General features: G+C 34.7%; 1 long non-coding RNA gene across 1 annotated transcript; it reads right to left on the reverse strand.

Moving 5' to 3' along the window:
• Positions 1-14,726: 14,726 nt before the first annotated feature.
• On the reverse strand, positions 14,727-17,509 carry LOC145801714 (uncharacterized). The gene is made up of 3 exons (XR_014343359.1): positions 17,347-17,509; positions 16,050-17,254; positions 14,727-15,433 (listed from the first exon to the last, which is right to left on the reverse strand). It is a non-coding gene; the product is annotated as an uncharacterized LOC145801714 (long non-coding RNA).
• Between the last annotated feature and the right edge of the window lie 8,212 nt (positions 17,510-25,721).

The following is a 25,721-nucleotide window of genomic DNA, read 5'->3' on the forward strand; positions in this document are numbered from 1 at the left end:
CTTGCAGGTCATCTTCTCTCGCAGGCACCACTCTGTCATACCATTCCTCCCATTCAGTCCTCAATGTCGGCCAGCAACGATGAGGACGGTTTACCCTCCAAGTTCCCCAATCAAGCCTTCCTTCGTAGAGAAGGAAATGGTCCTCCAAACGAGGGTACAGAGCTGGGAGTTGAGCAGGAACCTCCCGGAAGATAGGACCTAGGACGTACTCCTGTTTGTTGCTGTGGCGAGGAACGAAAAGACGACCATCGATGTTACTTGACTCACCAGATGTCAGCTTGCTGATTTCTTCATCGATACAATATTTCAAAGCCATGGTAGGACTGATATGGTCGCCAGCAAGTACTTTTAGAGAGGAGGGATCCATTGGTAGTAAGCAAAAGAAGAGCAAAGAAGATCAGAAGAACCAGTAGAGAGAAGGGTTTGTAAAAGGCAAGAGATTTCGGAACACGAAACGAGAGGGTTTTAAAACCTTTGTGTCCGAAATTATACCCCGTAAGTCGTTAAGTACTAAAAGTACGAATGCGAGGAATTTCTTCCAATATTGATAGTTTTGGAGGGAAAAGCTTATTCCGGGGATTGGGGCCAGCTTCGAAATGAAATATTTGGCTTCGAAAACAAGATCTTGGCGTCAAAAAATCAAATAACAACGGCTTCGAAATACATAAGTCGGCTTCGAAGCCTAGTATATGCTTAAAGGTGCTAAATTGCTTGATTATGGGTCTGTTTAGGGGTTATAAATCAAAGTAACGACCTTCGGAGCAAAACCTAGTATTCTCTGAGTATGAGAAACGCTGTTCGGAGCATACTACATGCTTAAAAATGCTTGAATGCTCAAAATATTGGTCTACTTCAAAAAATCTAAAGACCTGTTTGAAGGTTATCAGTCAAAATGACAACATTCGAAGCAAACCTTAGGACTCTTTAAGGAAGAGGGGCACTGTTCGAAACATCCAAGACCAATCATTGGTTTCTATATGAGCAAGAAGGAATTGCCATAGGTTGCCCTTCGAAGCCAAAAGAGATCAGTTTAAAATTGATTGGCTTTATCAACCATGACCATATATTGGTTACAGTTAGTGTTGAAGAGTAAAGTCATTGAAATCGAAGTACTAAAATAATATCTGCCAGAATTGTCAATTTTATTCCATGAATTGGAAAAAGACATGATTGGTTCTTTTAGTACTTCATTAAACAATTGATTCGAAGGATGAGATTGTTCAAATTCAAAGTTACGAGTTAGCTGTTAAAGATAAAAGGAAACAGAGTCAAACAATGTTAAGTACAGAAAGACTTTGTTTATATTAAAGCCAAGATGATTACATTAAGTAACCCTATCTGGGTACAAATTCAAGCTCATAAAAATAAGGAATAGAATAAATAACAAGGTCATGAAATTTTGTCCAGCAATGGTCAATAAATTTCTGTTCTTTCTTTATTATTTCTTCTATCTCTTCTAAAGTTGGTTGCATAAGCTGATGAGCTCTCACTTCATAATAGAGTTCTTCAGCCTTCGCTTCGAAAGCCTCTTCCCTCGATTTTTGTTCCAATTCATCTATAACCAAATCATCCCAGTACGCAGAATCTTTATTCCTGAAGTCATCGAACTCTTCGATAAAATTCTCTGCTTCATACTGGGCATGAATTCGGAGGGATGAAAGTTGATCCAGATTTTGGATGGTGATCTTAGAATTCTGATGCCAGTAGAGGAGCACTGGGAGTTGGTCCAAAAACAAATGAAGCTCTGCCTGGGCAAGAGGGTTGAGGACATGACCCCTAGTTAGGACATCACAAGCCCATTGAAAGTTCTTAAGAGGAATGTCATCCTCAAGAACATTAAAGGGCAGGTGGGAGAAAGCCGCGAGCAAAAGTTGAGCTTGCTTTCGCTCGGCTGGAGAAGGGGGTGACGGAGGTTGGTAAGGTGGAAAAACTTTGTCCATTGGAAGGGCAAGTCTTAGTTTCTCTGTCCAGGAAAGAATGGGAGAAAGAGAAGGAGAAGATGATCCTGCTTCGGAAGATGGGAAGAGAGTAGATGGCTCTGCTTCAGAAGACAAAGGGGAGGGAGTAGATGTTTCTATCTCAGAAGATGCAGAAGAGGGTGTGGATGCCTCTATTATGGGAGATGGCACGGGAGCAGAAGGAACAAAGGCATTAATGTAATCAAGCCAATCAGAAGAACAAATCTTCGCCTTCTTGGCTAAGAATGAAGGGGTATACCCTTGTGCTTCTTCTGGACGCCGGGCAGGGTGCATTATCTTTGTAGGCATGGAAGTAGTATACCAAGCCACAAGCAGAGTCTCTTCCAAGCTACGTCGAAGGTCAATGGGCACGTAAGGGTATACCACTGAGCTTCGAGCGTAGGAGGGAAACTCCAAGGGGTCAGTGAACTCAACAAAATGGTGATTGATTCGCTCCCTTGAATCATAAGTCTCAGGAGTTGACCAGCTTGTCCAGCCAGAAGCCCCAGAGGGTGAAGAGGTTACAGTTTCATCCCATGCAGAGGTCTGTGAAGAAGAGTTTCCTAAGTCCATATTTTCAACTTGTCGAAGCAAAGGCTTGAGAGTAGTTCGGTCAAAATACAAAGGGAGCTTAGGGGAAGAACTCTTTGTGTCTGTAAGTTTGTAAACCAAGGGATTAAAGGCAATGTGTTCGTAGTCCAAAGGTTTATAATCTGCAAAAGCCTCCATTACCTGAATAGAGAAGGGCGGGTAAAGGTGGCTAATGAATGCGTGGAGATTCTTTCGAGGAGGAATAACATCACTCAAAGGCTCTTCATATGCTTGATCAGTAGTAAGGGAAGTTGATGCAGCCATAGCCTGTTCGAATACTAAGGTATTGGGATGTTCAACAAGTTAATGTAAATGATCACCAAATGGATGACGGTTGTATTTCCAGAATTTGGACTCCATACACGATCTAAAGGCGCGGGAAAACTGTAATCCACTAATATCACCAAGTATTGGGTATATTAGTGCGGGGGGTAATGTTGGCTACATATTTTGTAAAAGCCAGTGTAGACACCCCATTTTTGACCGTCCTCAAGACTTGGACATCACCGTTTGAACACTCGGTGATTATCCATGTTTGTGTTCGTTTGGAGTTCCCGGAGGTCTCGGCTCGCGTGCCTTGCCTCAGGATCTCCGAACTCGACCGTTTAGTGTCTGGTTTTGCACCAAACACTTGTGTTTTGCCTTGGAAAGGCAGGGTGAGGCTTGTAGACCATCCCCACCCACCACCGGCATTGGCTAGATGCCACCGGCTGATTTTTGCTGCCACCGGCAATATAGTTTGCCGGCCGGCACTCTTTGTTGCCGGTCAGCACTCTTTTGTGCCGGTCGGCACTCTTTTTGGCCAAGATGGCATTTTTTGCCGGCCGATTGCTGTTCATCTGCTTTTGCAGATATTTTTGGACAGCTGTATTGCTTTTGCTCCCCTCCATACACGTGTATGGAGGGATCTCCCTCTTGCAAAGCTTGTCTTGTAAGCTTTACAAGAGGCATATAGAGAGAAGCTCTCTCTAAGGCAAAGGAGAGGCTTTAGACATTTTTGAGAGAGGAAAAATACAGAGGAGAGCTCTGGTTTTCTAGGGTTAGGGTTAGACATACACAACCTATCTCTCTTTCCCTCTCATTTTGCACACTAGGTGTTTTGTGTCTCACTATTGCACACAAACACCTAGTGTTTCACCTTCCTCTTGGAGCTAAGGTTCTAAAGAGTGTGTTTTGAAATTTTGGTGTTGGATTCAAGCCAAAGGAGGCCATTGGAGCATCTTTGTTGAAGAAGGCATCAAAGGTGAGATTCTAGCCCTTTTTTTTCCCCATTCTTGCATCAATTTTCTACTAGTCTTAGAGCTGTTTTTGTGATTATTGTATAACATAAAAAAGTTCTGTTTTTAAGCCCTCTTTGTTGTTTATTAAGAGTGTTTTGTTGTTTGAGGGTTGTTGACCACCCTTAGGCCTCAAAAGGCCTCATTTTGTGCTAGCTCCGGGATTTTGGTGTTGAGGTCTCTTCACCACTGAAATCTTGAGGGATTTCAGTGGTGAAGATGATGCTTTGAAGTCCCAAGAAGGAGAGGGCCACCCCCTCTCCTTGTTGTCCTTGAAAAGGGCATACTTTGGCCTCTTAAGGAAGCCTATGCTTGAGTGTGTGTTGAGCATGTTTGGTTTGTTTTTCATGCTTATATATCCATGATATAACATGATTTCAAGTTGGTTTTGGAACTTCATGCATGTTTAGCATAGTTGCCATGTAATGCCTTGTTTGTGCCTTAATGTGCCTTAGGTTGTTAGCCTTTGTTGGAGCATGTTTTTGGCTTAGTCTTGTGAAGATTATGTGCTTATTTTGCTATGTTTTAGCTCTGTCCATAGTCGTTTGGGTTGATCTTTGCACGCATTATATAGCTCATTTGTATTTGGGCTTGTTGGCTTTGAGTATGTGCATGTGTAGCATGCCATCTTTGCATTGTTTTGGTGATTTGGGATCATTCTACATGTCATTTCAGTCCCATTTCCATGCTTGTTTGATTGCCTTGCATGCCTCTTTAATGCTTTGAAAGCATGTTTTGCAATGCTCCATGTTTTGGTGCCTTTGCATGCCTTTGAATTTGGGCCACTTAGATGCCATCTAGGGAGTCCTTTGGCCTTGTTTTAACATGCTAAAAATATGTTTTTGGTTGGTTAATGCATGCCATGTTTGGTCTTGTTAAAGTGTAGTTCAATGCCTCATTGATTTGCTTTGAACATTTAGGCCTTTTGGTGCATGCTTGGCTTGATTTGTTGCTTGGTTTGGCACCATGTGTTAGCATGATTTTAGAGCTTATAATGCATGCTAATTTGTCCATGTTTCCTTCTTTCAAGTGTGCTTGAATGTTGTTTGATTTATGCTTAAGTGTTGGTCCTTATGTGCATGTGTGTGTGCATGCCATTTAGCCCTCACCTTTTAGCACATTGGCTACTGTTTTAGGCCTTATTAGAGCTGCCTAATTCATGTATAAGACCATCTTAGCATTAGTTTGCATTGCCATATGCATGCTTATATGCTTGCATAAGTTAATTGCCATGCCATGTTGCATCCTTAGCTTGTATGCCTAGGTTGCATTGCATTTTGCATACATGCCTTGTTCCTTGAAATGGTGATAGGAATTAGGCCTAATTTGTTTGATTGGTTTGCATGCATTTGAAATCAAAGTTGCATACTTGGTTCCTTGGGCCATCATGCATGGAAATGCGTGATTGGTGGTCCGAGAACCAAGGCACATGTCCCTTTGAGTCATCACAATGATAAGAGACATGGTTGGTGCATACATGCCTTGAATTGTGCTGCCATGCCTTGTTTTGCCCTCTGTTGCTGTGAGTTGCAGGTTCTGCAGGAATACTCTGCCGACCGGCAGTGTAATGTGCCGACCGGCACCATTTTCTCTGCCGACAGACCCTATTTTGTGCCGATGGACATAATACATTGCCGGTGGAAGTTTCATTCAGCCGGTGGTGATCCCCTCTGTCCAAGGATGCAGTCCAGAGGTTTTGACAGCCTCCAGAGGAGGAAAGGGAGGAAAACAGAGACAGCTTGCGCATGGTGGCGCGTTTCCCGAGACGTTTTCCTGCTTTAATTAATTTATTTAATTTGTTAATTAGATTAGGCAATTTGTAATATTAATTAGCTTGCGTAGTTAATTAATTTGTAATATTTATTTGGTCCCTCCGAGCGAGGGCAAACCTGTAATAAGTGTGCGTGAGTGTGTGTATGTCTTCCAACCTCACTTTTTTCTTCCCTTTTACTTACCCGCTTTAATGGTTAGTATTAGGGCACGTTTAATTTAGCATACCTTATGCTATGCATGTGTGCATCCATGCATTTGTATTGCATGCATTAGGCTCGGTACATCATGCTAATTGCATCAATGCTTCAATTCCAAACTGAATATGTGATAATTGTGCATTTTCACATGACATGTCTAGGATAGCCGAGCCTATTCTAGTAACACTCTGTATGCGATGCATTAGGCACTTAACATGGACTTGGATCATGCATGTTTGCTAACAAGTTCTTTGTTTTGGCACGGAGTACTATGTAAGTATTTCCGCTTTAGCACATCACATGAGTGTGAATGTTACCATGACAGCATGCTTAACATGTGGCTAGATGCTTATGTGCTATAATTGCTTGAATGCCTGTGGGTGAAGGTTGGGTTGTTTGAGTTGGAAAAACTCGTTGAAATCCGTATTTTAGCCTACTTGCGAGTAGCAAATTCTAAAGCATTTTCAAACCAAACGGATATGCAATGTTTATTTCCAAATTAGGCAATCTAGTCTATACTTGTTTGCTGTGCGCATAACATAGTAATTCTAGGCTGATAATCGGAATAAGAACACGTAAAGTTTTCAAAAACGGATATCACGGTTAGTAGAGGCCGGTCTTCGGACCGGGCGAAAGGGGGTGCTCATAGCTGACCTTCCCCGATCGTACCCAAGCTCCCGAGCCGAGACAACTCCGGTGATGACGGACACGTGGCCTTCGGCACCGAGTCAGGGTTTCCTAAATTCCCCCATTTTAAAATATTTAGGTGGCGACTCTGTATCTGGCAAAGCAGTCCATGTTTGGCACTACTTTTTCAAAAATCTGTTTCTCAAAACGATTTGCCAGATTTGGACTCTTTGGTTCAGATTAAGAACCGTGACACAAATCGAGTCCGAACTGTAGCCCGAGGTCCCCCGCGGGCGCTGTTACAGCCAGTTACAGTTCGACACGTGGCAGAGTAAGGGTAATAAAGGGAGGTTATTCAAGCCTTTAATCCTGATCGTACACGTGGCAATAAATATTGGTCCTCACATGATCTGAGTAACACTAGATCAATAACGGGATGCAAGAAGACATATCTTCAACGGTTACTCATATTCAAATTCAAGTACAAGAGGGAAACTCAACTGCCAGTAATGGCGTAATGGAGCTACTTGTAAGGAAGCATGATCAGCGATCATGGAGGAGCAGTTCGACGGTTCGAAGTGCAGTTCGAAGGTCATCACTGACGAGTATAAATAGCGGGGCAGCCCCCAGAAAAAAGGACGGACTCAGATCATACAAATCAGTCATTTACTTCATATATTTTCTTTTCCAGTCTTTTATATTTCCAGTCTTTAAATACCTGCACTTTAAATACCCGCACTGCACTTCGATTCATAGGAGTAGCTTCAAGTAGATTCAAGTAGATTCAAGTAGATTGCTGTTGTAAACCTCTTCGAGGCTGAGTTCAGACCATTGTAAGTGTTCATTTTTATGAAATACTTCAATTGTTCTTCGTATTACTGTTATTTCTCTTAATTTCTCCTAAGTCAAGCCACCAGTAAAAGTCCTCTTCATTGAGGCTGAAAAGAACTAAAACACAATCGTCTGATAATTGGTTGGCAATCACAATTTCTGTAAGGACTGATTGATCCTTGCTGGCACGCTCACATTTACAAAAATACCCTTCGAAAAGCCAAAAGCCAACAGAATTGTTTTGAAAAAATGATTAAAAATTAATTTTTTTAATTTGTTAACTTTTTTTATTAACTATTAAAAATTAATCGTTTTAATAACTATTAACTCACTTTCTAAACATAATTTTTTACCAAAGTTAAATATTCGACAAATTCAACCCATTCAATTATTCAAATCATATGGTCTCCATTGTAGCTCACAGAAACCAAGAGCATGTTCTAATAAATTAGATTAGAGAGTAGTCTGAAAGTCTCTTAAAAAAAAAAAACATAAAAAAAAAGAGACGGTAAATTATACTGACACTCTCCAAAGTTTATGTTTATTATAATTTTTTCTTCACTTTTTAAAAATTATATTTCTCTTCTAAAGTTTAAAGTTTCATTACAGATTCTTTCTCGGTAATTTAATTTTTTTTAAATACTAATTTTGCCCTTATTGGGTAAATTATATTGACACCCCTCATATTTTAAAAATTACAATTCTCTCCCTAAAGTTTAAAGTAGCATTACCAATTACCTCATCGATTAGTATTAGTTGAAAAAAAAATTATTGAAAAAAAAATTAATTGGAAAAAAATTTACTAGAAAAAATTAATTGGAAAAAAATTGTGAGTAAATTTTTTAAATTTTTGTTTAAAAACCAACGTAAACTCATTATTTGAATTTACGTTTTTTCCTCAAATTTACAAACTGAGACAACCATTTATAAACAAAAAAAATTATCAAATAAGTTTTTATGACAGTTTTTAAATTTTTGTACATATAAATTGAAAACTAAAAACGAAATGGTTACCAAATAGGTCTTAGATGGTAAGAATATCATAAAATTAACAAATAATTAAATAAGTTACCAACGTAAGAAATGACTAATCAAAAAAAATTTAGGCTATGTATGGTTTGATTTTTAGAAAAAAATATTAAAAATTTATTTTGTTAAGAAATAAAAAATAAAAAATAATTATCATTTAAGGGTAAAACATAATTACCATTTTAACTTTTGGACATGTTATATATATATGTATGGTTGTTTCAATTTAATTTGTAAAAAATTATTTTCTAACCACTTGAAAAATAAAAATTATATAAAAAAGATAATTATTTTTATTTTTTACTTCTTAACCAGATTAATTTTTAATTCTTAAAAGAAATTCTAAAAATCAAACCATACATAGTGTAAGAATCTTTTGATAAGTCATTTATTATGTTGGTAAATTATTTAATTATTTGTTAATTTTACGACATTTTTACCCTCTGAAACTTATTCGGTAACCATTTCATTTTCAATTTATATTTACAAAAAAATAAAAAACAGTCATAAAAAATTATTTGATAATTTTTTTGGTTTATGAATGGTTGTCCCAGTTTATAAATTTGAGGAAAAAACGTAAATTCAAAAAATAAATTTATGTTGATTTTTAAACAGAATTTTAAAAATTTTAGTAACAAATTTTTTTTTCAATTTATTTTTTTTCAAATAATTTTTTTAATGAATTTTTTTATAACTAATTCTAATCGAGTGGGCAATTGATAATGATATTTTAAACCTTAGTGAGGGGATTGTAATTTCTAAAATATTAGAGATGTCAATGTAATTTACCTAGTGAAGGCAAAATTGATATTTAAAAAATTAAATTGTTAAGGAAAATCTATAATGAAACTTTAAATCTCAGTGAGAAATGTAATTTTTAAAAAGTGAGGAGAAACTGTAATAAGTGCCATTTTGGGAACATAGCAAAAAGCCACGTTGTTGGACAAAATGTCCAAAAACGCAAGTGCCAAAAACGTCAGAAAATTGGTTTGACAAGTGCTAAAAACGCAGGTGTAAAATTACAAATTAGGGCCTATAAAAAAAAAAAAAAATTCTTATGTTGGGTAAGGGTATTTTGGTCATTTTAATTTGATTTGACACTATAAATAAATATTAAACTAAAAAATAAAAAGTCAGTTTGTTACCAGTTTTTTACCAACTTCCCAAAGTACTTTCTAAAAAGCTAAAAAGTTTGATAAAAAGCTAAAAATTAATTTTTTACCAATTTCTCAAAACACTCCTAAATGCGTAAGGATCCTCTAGAGTAATGTTTCTACAGTGATTTCCTACAGTGCAAGACAAGCAGTCGACACGTGTCCCACTCATCAGACCAAGGGCTGAGATTCAACTCACCTAAACGACATGGCGCGTAAGGATCCTCTAAAGTAATGTTTCTACAGTGATCTTCTACAGTGCAAGACAAGCAGTCGACACGTGTCCCACTCATCCGACCAAGGGCTGAGATTCAACTCACCTAAACGACGTCGTTTTGGTGAGTAATTTGAAAAAAAAAAACAAAACAAAAACAGAGTGAGAAAGAGACAAGAAGAGAGAAAGAAGAAGGATCCCCAATCTGCATGGCTGGGTTTTCAAATCTGTACCTTGGCTGTTTTGATTTATATATGTTTTATATATATATCATCTCTATGTTTTATATATTTGTTTGTTTTGATTTATATATATATCTAGAAGGAAAAGAAAAGAAGAGGAAAATGGAGGAAGGAGAGGTGCGGCGGGAGAGCCTTGTGGCAACGGCGGCAGCGCGTCTAGGGTGGGAAGGGGCAGGGCGGCGATGTCCTCCTTCTCTCAGTGGGTTTGTGTAGTTGTTTAAGGAGTTTTACCCGATTGGAGCTTCAAAATCAAACCCATTCCATTGATAACAACACTGTGTTTGTGTTTTTGAATGCTGTTGAATAAACCAGAATCATCAATAAACAAACTCAACAGGTCTCTCTCTCTCTCTCATCAAATTACACACTTTATTGAAAATTATGTTAGGTGGATGTTTTGAATTAAAGCTTCTAATGCGGCTCTGTTTATGAAGCAGCAAAACCCTTTTTGAATTGAAAGAGAGTCGCAGACAGGTCTCTCTCTCTCTAATGTTTTGAATTGAAATAGAGCTTCTAATCCTTCATATTTGCAGGGACTTGGATGTTTTGAATTAAAGCTGTTTCTTCTCTTTTTTTTTTTTTTTTTTTTAAATTACTCACCAAAACGACGTCGTTTTGGTGAGATTTAATTTCCACTGTTGGATGAATCACTCTAGAGATCACTTGAGGGTTTTCACTCTAGAGGATCTGGACGCCTCCTAAATATGAACCCCATGGGGGTGTTAGTGTAATTAAAAAAAAAAAAGGAAAAAAAAAAAAAAAAGAAAGAAAAGCGAGAGTGAGAACTCTCAAAAATGAATAATATTAATTAAGTAATTATATATATAATAGTAATAATGGACGATGATGATACCCACTCGTTTGGTCAGCCTTTTGTTTTTGGCGCCTTCTGGTAACCTATCCCAATGTATACTTTGCCGCGTTTTTCCAGCCACGGTTTTTGGGAATAAGTTTTATTGAATAATGCCATATATATATATATCAATTAGTATAATGTTATATGTATCAATTAGTATATTAATTGATGATGTAATATAATTTAAGATATTTTTAATATTTATAATATAATTAATGAGTAGAGTCAATAATAATATCATAACTAGTATTGGTACATTAGTTAATACACTAATTAGTACATATAGCACTACTGTAAGTTTTTTTAATAATTATGGTGTTATATATATTAGTGTATCAATTAGTGTTACATCATTATTACTGACTCCACTTATATCTATATATTAAGGAAAAAGGGATTTCCATCCCTCAAGCCCTGTGGGAGTTCTAATATTCTTATCTGAATTTTCTAAATTTTTTATTTAAAAAAAAATAGCATTTATTGATTTGGTCAAAATCCTCTGATCAGTCTTTATTTACTTTTTCAATCTACATGCTTGCATTTATTGATTTGGTCAAAATTTACTGATCAACATTTAAAATCCCTTCATACAAATAATCGTATGTACAACTCGTGCATAGTTACTGCAGTACCATTTTCAACTTTTCCCATACACTATGATTAGTGATAAGATTGTTAAATTATTTTTATAAAAAATCTTTAAAAACATAATTAAAATATTAAAAAAATCGAAAACAAATATAAATATCTATAATTATCCCATGCATAACACGGGTGATAGACTAGTTATATAAATTATAAATGGTTAATTACACTAACAGTCCTTATAGTTTGAGACTCGTGTTTCTTTGATTCATAACTTTTCAATTGTGACACATTTAACCCTGCGTTTTGAATCTTGTTCCAAATAAGGAAAATTGAAGATACCATTATTTAATTTCAAGAGCAAAATTGTCAATTTGATAAAATATAAACTAATTTAACAAAAATAAATGTCAAAAAAATATGTTTAAATTTTTAAATATTATTTATACCCACCAAAGATAAAATTATGTAAAATTAACAAATCTTTTAAACATTTATTTATTTATTTATTTTATCAAAATAATTTTTATTATGTGTTTGGATGATAATCATGTAATAGGTGGTTGTTAAGATTTTAATATGTAATCAATATATGTTATATATGAAATATTTTTAATTTTGGATTTTTTGATTTAATGGATTGATATAATAATGATATCAAAATTATCGTAATATTTGACTTTTGAAAAAATAGAAACTACAATAAAAATAAAAACAACTACCCATTACATGATTATTATTCAAATATAAATAAAAATTAATTTGGTAAAATAAATAAATAAATAAATATCTAAAAAAATTATCAATTTTACATAATTTTATCTTTAGTATGTAGAAATAATTTTTAAAAATTCAAAAATATGTTTTTGACATTTATTTTTGTCAAATTAGTTTATATTTTTATCAAATTGATTATTTTGCCATTGAAATTAAGCAATGGTATCTTCAATTGTCTTTATTTAAAAAAGATTCAAAATTTATGGTCAAATGTGTTGATAGGGGGATAAGGGGGATTATTCACTAATGGGATTGTAATCCGAGGGAGGCTCTTTATCCAACGTTTGTTTTTTTTTTAGTCCGCCGGACATGGAATCCGGCCGGACTCTTTATCTCCCATATGGGGGACTATTGTACCCTAGGGGATATGGGACAATTTTCGGGGGACTATCCACTATTGGGATTAGGTGATGAAATGACCATTTTGACCATCTACACTACAAAAAATTCGCTTTTTTGCGACGGTAAAATACCGTCGCTAATACCAAAGAAGTCGTCTCAAATGCTTTTTTGCGACGGTAAATAGCCTTTAGCGACGGTAGTAGGGGGGTCGCAAAAGAAGGGGTAGCTAAAGGTCTTTAGCGACGGTAAACGCCATCGCAAAAACATTGGCGACAGCAAAGATGCCTTTTAGCGACGGCAAAATGCTGTCGCAATTAATGTGTAAAAATCTGAAGTTTTTGAGACGGCACTAAAATACTGTCGCTAATATGGTTATTTGCGACGAGAAAATACCGTCGAAAAATGGTTTATTTGAGACGGTAAAAAATACCGTCGCTAAAACTGGTTATTTGCGACGGGTTTAATACCGTCGTTAATACTATTATTTGCGACAGAAAAGTGTGCCGTCTCTAAAAATGTTATTTGCGACGGTGAAAGTACCGTCGCTAAAGGCCTTTTGTTCATATTGCTAATATCATTGGCGACGGCTATGCTACCGTTGCAAAAACCTATTTCTAACAAAAAATGCAGTTTTAAAATTATTAAAAATATGCAAATTACCTGTATTAAATAAAAATAACTAAAAAAAATCGATAACTATATAATAATATAAAAATTCCTGTATATAAATAAAATTTCATCCTTAATTAAAGTACTCTTCCATTCATAACAACACATCATCAAAATTATCCAACCACATAATTTTGCAAAATACATACATAATGTTCACAAATCTAAATAATGTAAATCAAAAATAAAAGTTTTCTTCATAAACAAAAGTCCGTCGCAATCTTCACACGGCTGCATTCCACAAGAAACAAACTGCTACTCAGGAAATATCTGAAAATAAAAAATAAAAATAATTAGTGACAATATAATTATGTATTAATATTTTAATTACAAAAAAAACATAAAAAATTATTTATTATATAATTACAAAGATAGTTAAGTAAATAATTTTGGCTAGATAGAAATCCGACCCTAACTCCCAAACCAGAAACCCGATTCGAATCTCATCTTCTCCCACAACTCTCTCGTGCCTAGGCGATCATGTGTGCCAAGTTTCGTACTAAACCGACCCCTTTTGGTGATTTTGGAGCGTCAACACCTCAAATTCAAGTTTCTTAAGGAACTAGTTTGCCTAGACCGAAATACGGCTCTAACTCCCAAACCGGGAAACCGATTAGAGTCCCGTCTTCTCCCACAAGTCTCTCGTGCCTAGGCGGTCATGTGTGCCAAGTTCCGTGCCAATCCGACCTCGTTTGGTGATTTTGGAACGTTAACACTTCGAATTTAAATTTCTTAAAGAATTAGTTTGCCTAGAGTGAAATCCGTCTCTAATTCCTAATCCGGGAACCCGATTGGAGTCCCGTCTGCACCCACAAATCTCTCGTGCCTAGGCGGTCGTGTGTGCCAAGTTTCGTGCCAATCTGACCCCATTTGGTGATTTTGGAGTGTCAACACCTCGAATTTAAGTTTCTTAAGGAACTAATTTGCCTAAACCGAAATATGGCTCTAACTCCCAAACCGGGAAACCGATTGGAGTCCCGTCTTCTCCCACAAGTCTCTCGTGCCTAGGCGGTCGTGTGTGCCAAGTGTCGTGCTAATCCGACCCCATTTGGTAATTTTGGGGTGTCAACACCTCGAATTTAAGTTTCTTAAAGAACTAGTTTGCCTAAACCGAAATATGGCTGTAACTCCCAAACCGGGAAACCGATTGGAGTCCCGTCTTCTCCCACAAGTCTCTCGTGCCTAGGCAATCGTGTGTGCCAAGTTTCGTGCCAATCCGACCACATTTGGTGATTTTGGGGTGTCAACACCTCGAATTTAGGTTTCTTAAAGAACTAGTTTGCCTAAACCGAAATATGGCTCTAATTCCCAAATTGGGAACCCGATTCGAGTCCCGTCTTCTCCCATAAGTCTCTCGTGGCTAGGCGGTCGTGTGTGCCAAGTTTCGTGCCAATCCGACCCCATTTGGTGATTTTGGGATGTCAACACCTCAAATTTAAGTTTCTTAAGGAACTAGTTTGCCTAAACCGAAATATGGTTGTAACTCCCAAACTGGAAAACCGATTAGAGTCCTGTCTTCTCCCACAAGTCTCTCGTGCCTAGGCGGTCGTGTGTGCCAAGTTTCGTGCCAATCCGACCCCGTTTGGTGATTTTGTCCTTTGATTAATGTGTGAGGTTTTATTATATGTGTAATCTAACAGTGGAGAATCTTTCATGATCATTTTCATGAATATATTTTACCATGCCTGTTATGTATACAATAGAACAATCTAATCCAAATAAATGAAGAATACATATTGGCAGGTTCACCGAAATTAAGAACCTCATATATGACAATCCAATATCATAATACTAAAATAATCAGCTTTAAAACAGAGAGTTCAAATTATTAGCAGGGTACAATCCATTCAAGTGATTCTACAATTAACTGATAGAGGAAACCAGAAGGCCAATTTAGACAACTCTCAAATTTGACACAAAGGCTTAAAACTAGAATTGTAATGAGCATATTATGCTACCAAAGAAATAAAAAATGTGATTACTGATGCACTGACCTAGAAAGTAGCTCATTAGATTCCAAGATGATAAAAACTGAAATCTAAAACCAGATTGAAACACAAAATGTCAAAATAAAAGATCACATACACTTGTAACAAGAATCCCACAGAAAATTAGACCAAGGGCATTTTTTGCATGAACAAAATTTAAATCAGAACATCTCTAATGGTCAGCATGCTTACATAATATGAATGGAAGATAGACCAGTAAAGGCATCAATTCTCCGAGCACGCTGGGCTTCACATCTGTACAGTCCCTTCATTTCTTTTTTCACCCAATGCTTCACGCATTTCTTTTCTTCCTTTACGGAAGCCTGTATGCAAAGTGTTTTAACATCAATGTAAAGCATGATATAAGCAGATCAGGAAAATAAGAAAAATCAAGTGCAAAATTCTCTTGAGGGCATGATTGAGCTCTTCCGCAAGGGATTCATGACATTCATCAATCATATTCATCTTCACTTTCGGTACCAATATTCCCGAAGTTCCAGTTGCAAGAATCAATTCAAGGTAAATAAATGACTGAGAAGTTCAATATAAAGATAGCACGGGCAAAAACAGATCAAACATGACGAGATGCAAAAATGCACCATGGAAAGAGTGCTTAGGCAGAAGATTGCTTCTGTAAACATACATGATGTTAACTAGGATTTCTATTTCAAATGTTTAAGAAAGGTTACTTTGAATTCCAAAGTAATTCAAAATTAAATTCCAAAGTAATTCAAAAAGAAAAGAAAAAAAACAGATCTGATTGCATAACAGAAATGAACAGATTTAGTTCTAATCACAGATTTAATTCCATTCTTTATCCCATCTAATCCCATGATATAACTTATCTCTCACAATCCTATTAATAATCCCATAATATTTAATCCCACAAAAAATAATCCAACAATCAAATGTGGCCCTGATGTTTAACCCAATACTTACCTCTCACAACACTTCTTATAGAATTTTTATCAAACATCCCATAAGAATTCGAAGCACCTCACCACTGAGATACCCAACTGCACGCCCGTCTCCATGCTAGCACCACCTCACCTATATATATATATATAATGTGTAATTGCATATATTAGACTATGCTGAGAAGATTATAGATTCGCAAGTGGGTGAACAATTCTAGTAAGACAGACTACAAGAATTATAACAGGGTTTGGTACATTTGGAACAGAGCTTCACTTTTGTTCAACTAAGAAAGCATGAGTGGATCCATAGCAAGTTCAGCGTGAACATGGAAAATTAGGACAGTTCTAGAAAATTCATTTTAAATCATACTTTCCCCAAATAATTGCTGCCACTATCATAACTCTTGTCTTATTGCAATCAAATGGGTGTTGCAACATAACAATGAACACTGCATATGAAAGAACAATTGTGTCCAGCACCACAATTCTCTTCTCTTATTGAACAAATTCCTTCTCTCATCTCTTTGGAAACTAGCCACCATCCCATCACCAGCGTGCACCACCATCACCACTAGGGTAGCTACATTGTAGCTAGTGGGTTCAAATGAAGATAATAGGAGTTAATTCAATATTTTAACAAATACTTTGTAATCTCATATGATAAATTCAAAAAATTATGTGATATTTTAGAATTTCATCAAATTGACCCCACTAAATTATATGATTGAAGAGAATGTCAAATTTTAACATAAAAAAGGTGTTGAATTTTTTTTTTAATGTGTTTTTTAAATTTTTATTTTTTCCTAAATGTGATTCTTATTAAAAATTTAGTTCAAAATAAAAAATAAAATGGAATATTTTTAGCATTTTGCACTTTTTTGGAGTAGATTCAATTCCAACACAGAGATCTGTTGCCACAAAAAAAAAAAAAAAAACACAAATCTAATTGCCTAATAGAAATGAACATATTTAATTCCAATCACAGATTTAATTTCGAACAGAAATCAACAGATTTAATTCCAACTCAGAGATCTGTTGCCATAAAAAAAAAAAAAAATCACACACAGATCTGATTGCCTAACAGAAATGAGCATATTTAATTCCAAATAAATAACAGATCTGATGAGATGTGAGAGAGAGAGAGAGAGAGGCTTATCCGTGAAGTCGATCGGTGAGGAGTCGATCTTGCGAGGTTGATCGGTGAGGAGTTGATCTTGCGAGGTCGATCTGTGCAGACGAAAATGAGAGAGTGAGAGAGAGACTGATGAGATGAAGTGAGAGAGAGACTGATGAGATGAGAGAGAGAGAGAGAAGCTTACCTATGAGATCGATCGGTGCAATGAGAGAGTGAGGTCGATCGGTGAGGAGTCGATCTGTGCAGATGAAAATGAGAGTGAGAAAGAGACTGATGAGATGAGATGAAATGAGAGGAATGAGAGAGCTGTGTGCATATTAGGGTTTTTTTTGGGGATTTTTGGTTGAGGGGGGAAAAACGAGTGGGAATGGAAAAGGGGGAAGGGATTAGGGATTTTTGACATTGGGGATTTTGGGTTTGGGGTAGGAGAACCCGAGTGGGAATGGAGAAAGCCCCGGAGGGGGATTGGAAATTTTTTTGGAATTTTTTTTATTTTTATTACAAATGAATATTTAAATAATAAAATGATTTTTTTATTTTTTTTTGCAACGGAAGCATTGTTAAAAAAATTATTTTTTATTAAAATAATTTTTTTTTTTATAGTTGATGAATTTTATTTTTTTTTACATTTAGTAAGGTTGAAAATTTATTTGTTTCATATTTATTTTAATGAATAATTTTTTTTTATTTGGTAGAAGTAGGGATAATATTTTCCATTAAAATAAAGTTAATTTTTTGTGGTCAATGGAAATAATTTTTTTGTGACTCATTTTTTTTTTTTTTATACTAAAAATCAAGAACTAATTTTTTGTGGTAGAGGATAGAAATGGCAGTAGTGGTGAAAGTGGTGGATAAGAGGTGATAGTGGTGGTGGTAGTGATGGTGAATGAGATAAGTGGTGAAGTTGTGGTAGTGGTAGAGGAGATAGAATAGCGGTGGTAGATGAGAGATAATGGTAGTAGTAGTGGTGGTAGTGGAGTGGTAGCGATGATGGTAGTAATGATAGTTGTAGAGATGGAGTGACAACAGTGGTAGTAGTGGAATGGCATTTGCAGTAGTGGTGAATATGGTAGAAAAGATGGGTGGTGAGAGAGAGATAAGTGAGAGACAGATAGAGAAGAGAGATAAAGAGAGAGAGAGAGAAAAAAAACAGACTGAGACAAAGTGATGAGCGAGAGAGAGACAAAGTGGTCGCTAAAAGTGCATTTTCTTATAGTGGATCGATAAATCGAAAGGGAGGTCAGTAAATAGAGAAGACGGGAGTGAGAGAGTGAGCAACGCGAACAGAGAAAAAGATAGAGAGTAAGAGACAGAAAAAGAGATAGAGAGAGAAGAGAGATGAACGAGAGAGATAGAGAGAAGAGAGATGAACGAAAGAGACAGAGAGAGAAAAGAGATGAGAGAAGAGATAGATAAATAGAGAATATGAGAAGGAGAGAGTGAGCAAGGCGAACATAATGAGGGAGAAATAGACAAATAGACAAGCATACAGAGAGAGAGATGAGTGATGAGTGAGAGAGTGTGAGAGTGAGAGAGAGACAAAGAGAGAGAGAGAAAGAGATAGAAGGAGAGATAGAAAAGGAGAGAGAAACAAGAGATGAGCGAAAGATAGACAAAAAGAGAGAGAGAAATAAAGCGAAAAGAGATGAGCGAGAGAGAGACACAGAAAAAGAGAGAGACATAGAGAGAAGAGAGACAGATAGACAAACAGACAGAGAGAGAGAGAAAGAGAAGAGAGAAAGGAAGATGAAAAAATGGATGAAAAGATATAGACAAAGAGAGAAAGAGCGAAAAGAGATAAATGAGAAAGAGAAAGAGAGAGATGAGCAAGAGAGACAAAGAGAAGAGAGATGAGTGAGAGAGACAGAGAGAGAAGACAGATGAGAGAGATAGAGAGAAGAGATATGAGCGAGAGACAACGAGAGAAAGAGAGAAAGACAGAGACAGAGACAGACAGACAGACAAACAGAGAAGAGTGATGAGTTATAGAGAGAGAGAGAGACAAAGAGAGAAAAAGATAGAGAGTGAGAGACAGAGAGAGAAAAGAGATGAACGAGAGAGATAGAGAGAAGAGAGATGAATGAAAGAGACAGAGAGAGAAAAGAGACGAGAGAAAAGATAGATAAATCGAGGAGAAGCTCGATAAGTAGAGAATATGAGACGGAGAGAGTGAGCAAGACGAATATAATGAGGGAGAAATACACAAATAGACAAGCATACAGAGAGAGAGATGAGTGATGAGTGAGAGAGAGAGAGAGATAAACAGAAAAAGAGAGAGAGAGAGAGAGAGAAAATGAGAGATAGAAAAAGAGAGAGAAACAAGAGATGAGCGAAACATAGACAAAAAGAGAGAAATATAGCGAAAAGAGATGAGCGAGAGAGAGACACAGAAAAAGAGAGATGACGAGAGAGATAGAGAGAGATATAAATAAGAGAGAGAGAAAAAAAAATAAATGAGAGAGATAGAAAGAAGAAAGATGAGCGAGAGAGATAAAGAGAGAAGACATAAGAGATAGAGAGAAGAAAGATATGCGAGAGACACAGAGAGAAAATGAGAGAGATACACAGACAGACAGAGAAAGAAGAGTGATGAGTGAAAGAGATAAATACAGAGAGACAGGAAGATGAAAAAATGAATGAAAAGAGATGTTATATTAAAAGAGTAAGACGACATCGTTTTATTTATTTTTTTTGTGACAGAAAAATACCATTGAATTTATTCAAACTATTTTGTGACTGTATATATATGAAGCTGTCTCAAAACCACAATCACTATGTTAGGTTAGAGTTTTCCAAAAACTCTTTTGAGAAAATTATACTTTCTTGTTTTCCGTGTTATATTATTTTTATTAAATTTTTTTAATATTTAATTTTTTAATTTTTAGACACACCTAACATAAATACACCTAAAAAGTAAAAAAATCTTTTAAAAATTCACTAAATACCAAAAATATAAAAGAAATACAATAATTCAATACATTTTTTTTATATTTGTATGTATTTATTAATTTTTAAAAATATTTTTTCATAATTTTTTTTTTAGATACATTTAAGTAAAGTGCATCTAAAAAAAATATTTAAAAATTTAAAAATATTCACTTAAAAAAAAAACCACAAAAGTGACTTTTTGCGACGGTAAAAAATACCGTCTCAAAAAATCAAAGTATTTGCGACAGTAAAAAATACCGTCTCAAAAAACAGAGTATTTGCGACGGTAGAAAAATGCCGTCTCAAAAAACAGAGTATTTGCGACGGCAGAAAATACCGTCGCAAATACTCTCATTTTTTGCGACGGTATTTTTCTACCGTCGCAAATACTCTGTTTTTTGAGACGGTATTTTTTACCGTCGCAAATACTCTGTTTTTTGAGACGGTATTTTTTACCGTCGCAAGTGTACCGTCGCAAATAGTTCCGTCTTTTAAGCCCCATTTTCTTGTAGTGCTACTATTTAATTATGTATTATATTTAGTAAAATTCAATAAAATTTAAATGTCTCAATTTAAAAATAAAATAATTTTGAACTTTTTATTGTTTATTTAATTTTCTAAAATGATTTTTTATATATATTTTATTGATGTTTTATCTCAAAATTTTGTTTATAATTTATTTAATTTCATTATTTAAATCTTAATGGATGTTTTATTTAATTATTATTATTTTTAAAAATAAATTTATTTATAATTTTAATTAAAAAAATAACATATATTTTTATTGATATTTTATTTATTTTATTTAAAAAAAATAAATTTATTTAATTGTGTAAAAAATAAAATAAAATAAAATTTTATTTAATCTAGCTAAAAAATTAAAATATTAAAGATATGTTTAATATTGTTATTACTTAGTAAACAACTAAAAAAGGGTAAAATAGTGCTTTGTTCATTTATCATATCCAGTCCGTCAAACCAAACGTTGGATTCACTAAAAATAGTCCTTTCTAGACATCTAATCCTATGAAAAAATAAACCCATGATACATATCCAATCCAACCAAATAGTCCGGGGGATTCACAGTCCCAGGACTCAAGTCCTATGGATTCTAATCCCCCTTATCCAGTCCGTCAAATCAAACAATAATACAAACTCCAAACTATAGGAACTGTTAGTGTAATTCGCCCAATCATAAATACTCAAAATCTCTAAAATTATACTACATTATCTGTTAGTATACTAGTTAATACATTAATTGGTACATCTAATATTATTCTTTTAACATTTTTTTATAAAATGGTGTGAAAAAATAAATAGTGATATAGGGGTGTTTTGGAAAGATGATTAAAATTTGATTTTTGGCTTTTAATCAAATTTTTGGCATTTTTAGAAAAGTGATTTGAGAAGTTGGTAAAAAACTACTTTTGATTTTTTTATTAATATTTGTTTATAATATCACATCACAATAAAATGACTAAACTATCTCTACCCAAGTAGAAAATTTATATTTTCATCCATGTAAATATAAAACAAAAAACAAAAAAACAAAAAAATACATAAAGGATATAAATGTAATTTTATATATGATTTTTTTGGACTTGCCAAATGACTCCTTACTAAAAAAGCCTACCTAACTTTTTTAGCTAACAAGCTACCAATGTAACTTTTTACTAAGTAGCCAAAAGAGCAAGTAATAACTTTAGAATAATTTTTTAACTAAAATATGTAGCTACAAATTAGACCTAATGAATTGTTTGGATGCATTTTTATAAAGACAAATTATAAATATGGACAGTTCTATTTGCATTTTAAAATTGGTCAAATTATACAAACAATCTTTATAGTTTGAAATTTATATTATTTTAGTTTTTAATTTTTTAATTGTGATATATTTAATTCTAAATTTTGAATCTCATTTTAAAGAGAGACAATTAAAGATATTATTATTTTATTTTAAGGGTAAAATTGTTAATTTGATAAAATATAAATTAGTTTAACAAAAATAAATTTCAAAAAATTATTTTAAAATTGTTTCTACCCACTAAAGATAAAATTATATAAAAATAATAAATCTTTTACAATTTTTATTTTTTTACCAAATTAATTTTTATTATGTATTTAGATAATAATCATGTAATGGGGGATTGTTTTTGTTGATATTTTTGGATGATTATCATATAATATATGTTGTATTTGTTGCTAATAAATATTGTTTTGATGGTTATCATGTAATGAATGGTTATTAGTTGTTAATGTATAATCGATATGTTTAATATATGAAATATTTATAGTTTTGGATTTTTTGATTTAATAGATTAATTTAATAATGACATCCAAGTTGTTATCGTATTTGATTTTAAAAAAAATAGAAATTAATTTAATAAAAATTATTTCTACCCTTTGAAAAGATCAAATTATATAAAAATGATGTGTTTTTAATTTTTTTCACTAATTTAATTTTTAGTTTCTTGGAAAAATATTCTGAAAATAAATTATGAAAACCAAACCAAACAGAATTTATAATCAATAAAGTTTCAACATTATTCATTAAAAAAAAACTATTACATTTCAAACAACATACAAATTAACCAACATAAACTAAGTTGTATGACGACTTTATCCTTGAAATGGACCGTTTACAAAGAAAATATATTTGATTGCCCTAATTTGAAAAAAAATTTAAAATTCAGAGTCAAATATATCACAATTAAAAAGTCACGAACCAAAGTAACATATGACACGAACTACAAAGATTGTTAATGTAATATTATACACTTCAAAAACATTATTATTATTATGTCCTATTCAAAATGATCAAAAATTACTTAGGCCTGGTTTGGCATACATTGAAAGAGATAAAAAAGTTAAAAAGTTACTAAAAAAACTAAAAAATTATCACTATTCACCCAAAAAATATATATATAAAAAAAACAAATTACACAATGCCAAGTACAAGCATACATAGTGGTGAAGTGATGTCAGTGATGGCCAAGTGCAAGCCATACATATTGAAGTGATGGTCAGTGGTACAAATTTACAACACGGTAGGGATGGCAATTTGAACACGGCCCGACGAGGACCCGATCCCCGGACCTCGATTGGAATGAATTTTCCCTGAAAATTATCCCCATAAGGCAAGCATCTTGTGATACCCCCGTTCCGTAGTATGCTAATTGGTCCTTAATTTGAGTATGATTATGTGTTTAACATGATTTTATGTGTCATTATATGAATATATGTGATTTTGAAGTTTTATCTGTTCACCGTAGGAATATCTATTTGAATAATCTGCTTTGGAAATTAAATTGAGGGTCTTATCGGCCACAGAACCCAAAATTGATTACGCCATTGTGATTAGCGTAATTTTTAGAGCCTACGGTGAAATTTAATTGAAAATTTATTCGGGTCAGATTAAACTGATTAAATTGATGAATTGAGTGCCTAATTATTTTATATTAAAATAATATGTTAATGGGGCTTGTTGTATGTTAGCACTACACTCTCCTTTAACTCTATTGAACTCAAAATCTGAGTTATACAATTGAGATTGAGAGAGAGACGGCTGTTAGAGAGAGAGAGAGGAGAGAATTGTGCATTTGTGGTTCAAGACTTGGACCTTTTGGAGATTAAGCTCAAGTACTGCTAAATTGGGGAGATTAAAGCTCCTTGGTGAGTGATTCATGCATTTATAGTCATCACCTTGTGAATTCAAGTTTAATAGATGGTCAAGAGCATGAATTAGTTTGAATGTAAGGGAATTGAGTTGCTTGTGTTCAATTGAAGGTCAATGAAGGCATGCATGTGTATAATTGTTGTGGAAATGCATAATCTAGCATGTATTGAGTTGAACATGGAAATAAAGGTGTTAAATCTTACATACAAGTATGATTTTGTTGTATTCCATGAGAATGAACACCATTTGCATTGTTTGGGATGGAAATGAAATCAAAATTAGCATGCATGTTTGAATAATTAAGATATGAGCTTTGAAAGTATGATTTTGTTTGTATTAGAATGAGTTGATGGGGGATTGGGGCATACATGTGAATTAATTGTGAATTGGGCTCCATTGTAATGTGTTTTGGTGTTTATGGCATGTTAGCATAACTATATTTGAGATTTGAGCCATAACATGCATGTTTCGTTGGTTGAAATTCGAATTGGAGCTCAAGAACTCAATCTGGAAAACCCAGATTTTTTATGTCCGCTCGAGCGGGAAAATCGTGCTCCCAGCACTTTTTGCAGAGTTGGATGTCTGCTCGAGCGGTATATATCACGCTCGAGCGGGGAGTTTTTGTAGACAGGCCTTCCGCTCGAGCGCTCTATCCCACGCTTAAGCGTATTTTTCATACAACTAGTACTTTTGCAAGCCCTAAGGGTCTGCTCGAGCGGGGAAGTTGACGCTCGAGCGAGGACCCTGTTCCCTGAAATTTTGTATGCTCGTTCTGTGTTTCGTTTTCCGTTCTCTTTCATTTGTAAACACTCTTAAGCATATGTTAAGCATTGTAAATAAGTTAATGAGATAAGAATAAAGCCTAAAGAGGAATATGCGAATCAAAGAACGGATTGAACTGTTAGTGACCCCCTTTGTGTTCATGAAATGTGTAGGGTCAAGCTCTAGGGGAAATCTACAAGCCGATCACTGTGAATAATATCAACATTTGAAAGCTTGTCAATGTCTAATTGTTTATTTCCCTTATAAACTTTATGAGTTGCTAATTGGGATTGTGGACAAAAGTTTGACATGATAGAAATGAATGGACCGAAGGTCGTTTTGATAGAAATGAATGGACCGAAGGTCGTTTTGACATGAATGAGTGGGTCGAAGGCCGTTTTGACATAAATGAATGGACCTAAGGTCGTTTGGACACGAATGTATGGGCCGAAGGCTGTTTTGACGTAAATGAATGGGCCGAAGGCCATTTTGACAAAAATAAATGGACCGAAGGCCGTTCTGACATAAATGAATGGGCCGAAGGCCGTTTTGACATGAATGAGAATCTGATTGGGCCAAAGGCCAGTATGTTTGGAACTACAGTCATTTGATCTGAATTTTGTATAAGTATATATACGTTAAGCAGAAATATACATTGGGCCCAAGGCCGTTCGGAGCATGTTGTTCTTCATATTGCTTATGTAACTTATGTATTCGATATTATTCACTGGGCTATCGCTCACGCTTATTCATGTGTTTGTAGGTGAGCTGAGGGAAATCCAAACCCAGCCCCAGTGAAGCCTGCCAGGAACAACATGAGTTTTGGAGAGTCAGCCTTGTGTCTTACGTACGAGACCCATCCTTGCCATTTTGTTATGTAATTATATTTTGTCTTGTTGGCAAGGACTTTGTGTACATCTGTATATAGTTTTGATTTGGGTTGACTCAGTTTGGATGATCCTGTCTGTAAAGGATTTTGTAATACTGTACTTCTTGTGGGTTATTAACGTATATGTGCATGGTTTGTTTTGAGTGCATATACGCACGGCTCTATGGACAGTTTTAAACTTTTGCTTCTGTTTAGCCCCTTTACTCTGATGAGTTATGTCTGTTAAGGTTTGAGGTTGTAGGTAATCTTAGGATTACTGGCCGGTTATGTCCTTAACCAATAGGGGCGGGTTCGGGTCATGACA

The sequence above is a fragment of the Camellia sinensis genome, chromosome 10 (genome assembly GCF_055761805.1).
Source record: "Camellia sinensis isolate YWXY chromosome 10, ASM5576180v1, whole genome shotgun sequence".
Classification (NCBI taxonomy): domain Eukaryota; kingdom Viridiplantae; phylum Streptophyta; class Magnoliopsida; order Ericales; family Theaceae; genus Camellia; species Camellia sinensis.